At 47.4% G+C, this 8393-nt stretch overlaps 1 long non-coding RNA gene and 1 other non-coding gene across 2 annotated transcripts; both read right to left on the bottom strand.

Moving 5' to 3' along the window:
* Window positions 1-775: 775 nt before the first annotated feature.
* LOC124237492 (uncharacterized) lies at window positions 776-6768 on the bottom strand. The gene is made up of 3 exons (XR_006888015.1): window positions 6674-6768; window positions 6244-6382; window positions 776-1441 (listed from the first exon to the last, which is right to left on the bottom strand). It is a non-coding gene; the product is annotated as an uncharacterized LOC124237492 (long non-coding RNA).
* LOC124237676 (small nucleolar RNA SNORA26) lies at window positions 5843-5964 on the bottom strand. Its single transcript, XR_006888065.1, has one exon. It is a non-coding gene; the product is annotated as a small nucleolar RNA SNORA26 (small nucleolar RNA).
* Window positions 6769-8393: the final 1625 nt, after the last annotated feature.

Genomic DNA, 8393 nt, shown 5'->3' with positions numbered 1-8393 from the left:
GTTTAGCTACACTTTGCTTAACAGGCACAGGAAAGGAACAGATGTAGGACTTCTCAGGAGCCTTCTTATTACGTGCTGTACCACTGGAATAGTTTTTTCTTATCTTTGACAACATTATGAACAATAAACCCACCTCTAAAGACGTACCCAGAATACTGTGTGTGTGTGTAACCTGAAATAATTATTTCCTCCATGTGAATAAGTTGTCCACTTGCTATAATGTTCACCAGTTTGATTATATTCAACTTTTAAAGGTGGGGGGGGGAGTCTCATTGCCCACCTTCCTTATATGTAATCACTTTCATTAGCTTCTGGCTTATGCTTCCTGAATTGCCTATTTGCAAAATTGATTAAATATGTGTATGATACATACATATTTTCTTATTTTCTCTGCTTTATGAAAGGTAGCACACTAGACACCCTTGTCTGCATCTTGCTCTTGTTTTCGGGAATGGTAAAATCTTTAACAAGGTACCTACCCTTTGAGTTTATGCATCTGTAAAATGGGGAGAACACTGTGTGAGGATTAAACAGAAAAACATAAGGAACTCACCACAGGACCAGGCAGTGACATGTCCAATACAATAAATGCTACCTCTCCGCTGTTGCTACACTGTTCCTGCTGCCGCCCATGGTGGTTAAGAAGGCTACAACTCACTACAAAGCCCCTTTAGACCGCAGATTACACGCCGAGGAAATCAGGAGAGCACAGCCCATCATCCCAGCTTAGACGGCTTATAGCTCTCTCCCTAAGGCAAATAAAGTTTTCAGTCACTTATTAAACACACAGGGTGACTACCCAAAGTTTATTGTTTGAGACAAATTTAAAAGGATTCCCAGAAAGCCCGTGTACATGTACAGTAGATTCTTCCAACTTCAAACAAAGTCAAGGTTTCCAAACTTCGTTATGTGTTTGAACACTCTAGTGTATCCGGAGAAGTCTAGAAAGTGTCATTGGGAGGAAAACTTTGCCTCTACCAACTTAGGTTCAAGTGGTTGAGGGCCTGTGTGCTAACAGACATATTAATAGGAGAAAAGTTTATTATATATGTATGCAGGAGCACGCTATAAGGAGTAGCTCTCTGAAGTACAGAGATAAGATTTTATACAACAGCTTAATGGGATGGGTGAGGAGGGTGTTAAGGCTGCAGTGGGAAAGTATGGAAGGTTCTGATAGGATGTATTTACACAATTCCCTGGGAGGTCCTGATGCAAAGTCAGGCTCCACCCTTACAGAGGTCCCCTTGGAGAGGGTTATGGCAGCTGAATTCTCAGAAAGGCCTGCTTTACTCATCAAAGGGAATGCAGGAAGGCTTTTTTCTGCAGCTGCTGTTTGTTCACCTGTTGTCAGTTTAAAATAGTCTTTATGCCATCCTGGGTGTTAGTCCCTTCATTTCCCTGTTTGAAACGAAGTTTCACAGGTAAAAAACTGGGTCGATTGCTGTGGAGAGAAGATTTGGGTTAGAAGTCGGGAGGTAAGAGATCTGCAAAAGGAAACAACGACACAGATTCGAACAAGGATGAGAAAGCAGAAAAGAACAAATCCAAACACACAGCCCCATATCCCAATGAACGAGTCTCCCACTCCCGAGAACGGACCAGTCCAATTAAACGACTGTGCTTCGTTCATTTGACACAGAATGTTGACATGTTCTTTTACATGGTTCACAAGAGACATTACATCTCCTGTCTTATTTACACAGAAGCGGCATTGTTTGCCAATGAGTGCACACGGTCTTCCTTGTTGGGCAGCCGGGGTACGCAGGAGATGAGGGTTTTGGAGTACAGTGGCTCATCTGGTAAATCCTGATTGGCATGCTTCCAAGGTCTGCCCAGTGGCAGCGAATCCTTGCTCCATTACCTAATATGGAGATGTTTGAAATTGCTTCTTCTAGATCTGAAGTTCCTAAACTTGGAAAAAGGGTCCTTATTGAATTGGTCTTGAGATGCATGAGTGGATGGTCTCTGATGTCTCATTGGGTGCGTCTAATTGGTGCTTGAAGAAGCCCAGGTCTGGAATCTGGCTAGCATTTCAAGGGGTGAGAGAAGGTGCCAGGTATCCAGGTCCACAACGTCTGACCCTTTAGGTGGGAACCCTTTATATACTTTATTGCCACATAAAGAGACCAGCACTGTTCACAGACAAGGTCAGAGTGGAAGAAGTGATCCACCAGGTTGGGGTCCGGTGTCCATTGTGACCTTTGTCATTTGTCGTAGTGGCATCTGCACATCTTCATTCCCCACGAGCCTCTGTCAGGTTGTGAAATACCTTTGATTTGACTTTGGCAGTTATAGAGGCAGGTGTCATTACCTGACCAAGTCACTCCAGAATTTTGGTCTACCTACTTGTAGTCCTGGGTATTGGGCAGACCAACCAGGGGAATAGCTGAGCTGTTCCAGCTGCCATTTATGCTGCCTGTGAGCCAGGAATACTGTCCAGTGACTAGGCAACATTTGCATCATAATAATCCATATAAATGGACTCATTTATAACATCTACAGAGGGTTTGAAGGTGCCATTTGTGGAATCAAACCATAGTGTTGATGACAGTATTGTTCTGGTATGTTACCTAGGAAGGGTCCAGTGCCATTTTTATTTTCAACGCAAAGAGAAAAATTTCTCTCCAATAGCCTCACCTGAGTAAAGGATAGACCTTGAGCTTCCACAGGGGTTTCCCAATGCAAATCACTCTAGCATAGGAGGAATGAGAGTGATTTTGTCCTCCTGCTTGTGGATACCATTCCCTTTCACACATCCATTGTCCAGAATGGGTTCACCAGGTACTTGCAATGTCAGGAACAAAAACTAGTTCAGGTCTTTGTGTGTTATCTAGATCTTGACATAACCAGCAATCAGATTGATTAGTTAAGGTGGCCAGGGTTTGAAAGACCAGTGTGAGTGGGTGTGGGGGTTCTGCTAGAATTGTTGAAAAAACAGCAAGTGTTAGTTGAAGCAAGACACAGTCAGAAAGGGAGCCCATAGTGGAGGAACATGGGGAGAATAGGTTAATACAAACAATCTCTAGCCAATCTTTCTGTAAATAAAAGAGGAAGAGTTTTGTTTAAATTTCTAGGTCAGAGAATTTTCCAGGTCAGGGAGAGTAGAGGTACCAAGGGAAGATAAATGGAGACAAAATTCTTGATCCAAGATCTTGGGTAAAGCTGTCTACTTCATGGTGTTGTCTGGTTCTGGAGTTTGAGTGGTTCTGGTAAGCCTCAGTTTGAGGTCACTCATAGGGATGGCCTTCTAATTGCCACGGGGTGACAATCTGGATGTAGCTTGGTGTGTTTCGCATGAATCCAAGAGGACTTTTGATGACAGTATAGATGATTAGCTGTACTTTCTAAGACCTCTCCCAGGGAGGTGACAATGCATGTTTCCTTCTAAAAACTTTGATCTACCATCTCCTGGTGGAAAGGGATGGCAAGGTTTGTCAGTCAGTGAAGACCATGCTTTCTTCACCTGTTGACAATACGCTCCAAGTATAATAGTTCTTTTCTATAACTAGTCATAGTATTGAATTGTTCACTCAAGTGCCCATAATGCTCATCCAGTCCAGGAATGGAAGGTTTACAGATGCCAACAGACACATGGTGACCAAAAACTATTTCAAACGGGGTCATTTTGGAGTATTCTGCATCTGTAGAAGGACCAAGGATAATGCTTCTGACCACTTAAGTCTAGTTTCCCAAAAGATTTTTTCCTAGGGTTCTTTTTATTTCTAGATTTTTACATTTCACTTGCCCTGAGGATTGGGGATGGTAGAGGGTGTAAAATTTTAATGAATCTCCCAGAATCTTTGCAAGCGACTTATTTCTGCTATAAAGTGAGCTCTTTGGTCTGACTAAATTCATAAAGGGATGCCAAAAGAAGGAATAATCTAAGTTATTAGTTTATTTACAACTGCTGTGGCATCAGCATGTCTAGTTGGATAGCACAGTCCATCCACTAAATATGCAGACAATAACCCAACAGTGAGAATCACCCAAGACTGGAGGTAAACCTATGAAGTCCATGGGGAGTGCCATAAATGGCAGTGTGGGTCTTGAAGCACTCCTTGAGGTACACTGGTTACCTCCAGAAACTCAGTGAGATTGACAGGTAGTGCACTGGAAAACAATTTGGTCAGAAATGCTGTGGATGCCAGGGGAGAACCAAATGTCTTTTCCCTGCTTGATCATTCCGCTTGCACATGTTCCATTTGATGGGAGACTAGTACCAGCCAAAAGGTCAAAGGAAAAGGGGCTAAAGGAAGTCCATTTGGTCCAATGTATAATCCATCTGATAAATGCTTGGCACCCTTTTGTAGCTATTTCTTTTTCAGGTTGTGGGGCACTTGCCTGACGGCTAGTAATACACAGTCAGGGATAAGGGGAGGCACGCAAGCTGGGTGGGGAAAGGATGGGATGGGGACCCACTCTCAGCTGCCCTTTAGCAGCTTTGTTAGCCTTATCATTTCCTATAGATATTGTGCCATGTTTCCTCGGTATGTGTTGGGCAGTGAACTCTACCAATTTCAGTACGAAGACAACCATCCTGTAACAGGGAAGCAATGATATGCCCATTGGTGACAGAAGCACCTGCAGAGGTCAAGAATCTGTGGAACTTCCAAAGAGTGCCAACAGCATGAGAGCCAAAGGCAGATCTAGTCAGTGCAAACATTGGTAGTTTTCTCTTTTGCCAATGTATAAGCTTTAGTAAGAGCGATGAGTTTGGCAACTTGGGCTGATTTTATAGTGGACAAAAGTGTGCTGCAAGTGTTTCATGTGGAGAAACTACAGCCAAGTCAGTTTCCCTGACTGGCTCATTAACAAGAGCCATCACAGACTAGAGCAAGTCTGAATGGCTAAAGGAAGCATCTAAGAGGTCTTTTTGTGGTTTAGAAAGCATCTCTATGGTTGTAAGGCAACTACAGAGAATAGAGTAGGGTTGTTTATCATCGGAATGGGTAATAGCGTAGCTGTGTTTGGAGTTTTAGGAGTACAAGATGACGGAGGGGTTGGTTGACAGGGCCTGTTCATAGGTGGTGTGTCTTTCAGCAGAGAGGTGCCATTGTATAGACTTGTAAGAGAGCTGACACAGCATGCAGAATATAAAGGTGAAAGGGGAAACTTGTGTAAGGGCACTGGTTTGTTAATCGAGGTGGCAGCTGAGGCACAGCACATAGGCATTGAGGCAGGCTTGAAGTCACAGGGTCCAACTGATGAGAAATATTCTACGGGATGCTTCTGAAAGGAAAAGACTTGCCCTAGAATCCCTGCAGCTATCCCAGTATTTTCACGGCAATATAGGTTACAAGGTTTGTCAAAACTGGGTAATCTGAGGGCTGGGGGGAGCACGGGTGGACAACGCTAGTTTCAATGCTTCAGAGGAGGCCCATGCCTCAGCAGAGGGTTCTGTGGTTGTATTTGGGAGGGCACATAAAAGTTTGGCAAGGGCAGCAAAATGGGAATCCATTGGTGGCAGTAGCCAGCTACTCACAAAGATCTGTATAATCATTCATCTTTGGGAGAGGGAGGAACAAAATTGATTCAAGGCGTTTTGGGGGAGGTTTTGAGTACCTGGAAATAGTTGATGGTCTGAGTAGGAAACTGCTATTTCTGCCCAGTGAAGTTGGGCTCTGGAAGCTTCACGACCTCTGTCAGCCAGTGCCTTCAGACGTTCTCAACTTACAGTCTTTAAGTCATTCTAGTGGGTTGTTCCTGCCCTCAGTGACAAATACCAACACCTTACCTCAATGTACCACCAATGCTAAGGTTAAGTTTGAATTCATCACTTGCGCTGAGCTGTGTAGAAAATATCACAAAGATGCTTAAACTGGAAGGAATTTTCTTGTGGTTCAGCTGTGACTCCAGACAGGATCCAAAGAGGAGTCTGACAATCTCCTCTCAGGGTTTTATGGAGACTTACTTTGCCCGTCTGTTTTAGCCTCTTAAGGCACTGCGTCAACCTTAAAAGGGCACAGGAAAGGGCCATGTGGGTTTTTACAGGGTTCCCCACGGTTTCCTGCGCGCCTGCTTCGTCAATATCCCATGGATCTCAGCAGTTTCTTTAACAATTTTGACAACCCACTAGAAGCAGCTGTTGTGCTGGTGAAGCCCGTGAACGTAAATTTCCTCCACGTTAAGGCAGAGCCGGATTCAGGCCCCTGCCGCAATCACGCGCCCGGGCACCCTCCGGTCGCCACTGGCCACGTGCTCGGGGCCTGGGCCACTTCACTTCGCTCAAGGACCGGGACCTACCTGCGCTCAGAAGTGAGGCCGCTGCACCCCGCAGACGCCGCACACAACCTCCGCAGGCCCGAGGTCGGTCCAGAATGGTTCTCGCCGCCGCAGGCGCGGCCGGGCCCCGAACCCGCTACCAAGTAGCCGCGGCTGCGCCCTGGGGAAGCAAAGCGCAAAGCTGTTACCGCGGCCGGGGCTGCCCACCGGGAAGCCTCCTCCGGACGGCGCCCCGCGGCGTCTGTGCCTCGCGCGGCCTCGGGACGGGCACGGCCGCCCGCCCCCCGGGCCGCCGAGGGCTGCTCTACCCCTCCGTCCTGGCCGCCGGGAGCAGCGGAGCTCCGGGCGGGCAAAGCTCGAGGGGACGCGGGACGAGCCCAGCCACACCCGGGCCGGCCGGGTACCCACCCGCCACGAGGAGCCGGAACCCCGAGCCACACTCACCACCCACCTCCGCGGGAGAGAAGGGTCCACAGCCCATGGAAACATAGCAGACGAGGCTGGGCAGGAGGCGGGCCGCGGGGCGGGCTGCCAGTCCCCGGGACGGCAGGGGCGGGGGCGGGGCGGGAGGATGGCCGCAGGGCGGACAACCAATCACAGGGAAGGCTGGGGCGGTGCGGGGTGGGAGGAGGGCCGCCGGGAGGGCTGTCAATCCCCGGGGGGCGGGGCCAAAGGAGGGCTGCTGGGTAGGCAACCAATCACCGGGAAGACTGGGGCGGGGACGGGGCGGAGAGGGGCGGGCCCGGCCATAGGCGCCCAAGGGCTTACAGCTCGGGTTTTTCTGGTTAATTGCTGCAGCAAGAGGACTAGCCGGCCGTGTGCAGAGCGTCCTTTTTTGACCCTCAGGGAGCCCGGGCGGGAAAAGAGCGTCCCTCAGGAGGGCCTTGGCCCTCGTGGATCTGGTTCTCTCAGGCCAGCGTTCCTTCGACGGGGACTCTCCTGGCGGGTTCCTAGCCGTACCCTTTCCTCAGCTCGGCTCCTGGACCATGGCTCTGGGTCACACAGCCTCCTGGGCAGCTCTTTCGTATGCCACATTTTTATTCACTTTTGAGAGCCTATGCGCCATGCACCCTTCTAATCCCTGAATGGACGAAACAAAGCCCTTAGATTGACATTCTAGTGGAGAACAGAAATCAAGATGTAAGTATAAAATATGTCTTAGGGTGATAAATGCTAAGGAGAAAAACAGAAGTATTTATTACAACTTGAAAAACTAAAGGTAGCAAATAGTCATTCCTGTGAAGAAATGCCCCTTCTAACGCTAAGAAACAAAGAAACAACTCATCATGACTGGGGTTACTGTGCTGCTTTGGAAAATATATTTCACTGCAGAAATGACTAAATATGATAAAAGGCTCTTTACCAGGAGTGATGGCTGGTTGGCTCTCTGCACACCAGAGTAGTGTCCTATTTTGGTCTGTATTTGATAATGCAGAGGAGACCAAGATGGACAAGGGCCATCACTCTGGGGTACAGGACACATGTCCTGGTGGCAGTCACATGTGAGAGGATACACATCAAGAAGACTAATGGTCGTGGGGATGGGATAGTGGTCTTCACGCCCTTCAGCTTCCTAGGCCTGTGGCCTATTTTATCCTTCCCACTGTTTCGTCAGCTGGAGCGGACACCCCTACCCAGCAGTGCCACTCCCACCCCTCCCGTCTGGGCTCCAGTCCCACTGAACTCCTCAGCCCTCCCCAGGCTATTCTTTATTTTTTGTATCCTGCTTCTTTACTGACTTCCTCTCTCTGTCTTTTGCTCTTCTGTCTGGCTCAAGATATGGGTTTAACCACCATTCATAATACCCTTTGCTAATTTGACCCACTACCCAATCTCTAACTATGTTTATTTCATTGATTTCTCTTTTCCTCCCTCTCCCTTTTAAATTAAATTTACATTTTTTCCCCAAACTATTTTTACCTAGTAAAATATGTATGTTCCACAGTACAGTTGAGTACGGCCAGGGGTGAGGGGAACAGAGATTGTGAAATAAAGTAGAAAGAGAGAAATGGTCAATCCTTGGGAGCCATAGCCTCATGTTGGTGTGTGTATATTCATTTATAGAACCCGTATGTATTGAGAACCTACCATATGCCAAGCACTGGGGTAGACCTGGAGGTAAATAGATAATGAGGAAGAAACCCAAAACGTGGACTTTGCCCTTGTGGAAT

The sequence above is a fragment of the Equus quagga genome, chromosome 3, assembly GCF_021613505.1.
Source record: "Equus quagga isolate Etosha38 chromosome 3, UCLA_HA_Equagga_1.0, whole genome shotgun sequence".
NCBI classification, from domain to species: domain Eukaryota; kingdom Metazoa; phylum Chordata; class Mammalia; order Perissodactyla; family Equidae; genus Equus; species Equus quagga.
This window is presented reverse-complemented; position numbering and strand designations above follow the sequence as displayed.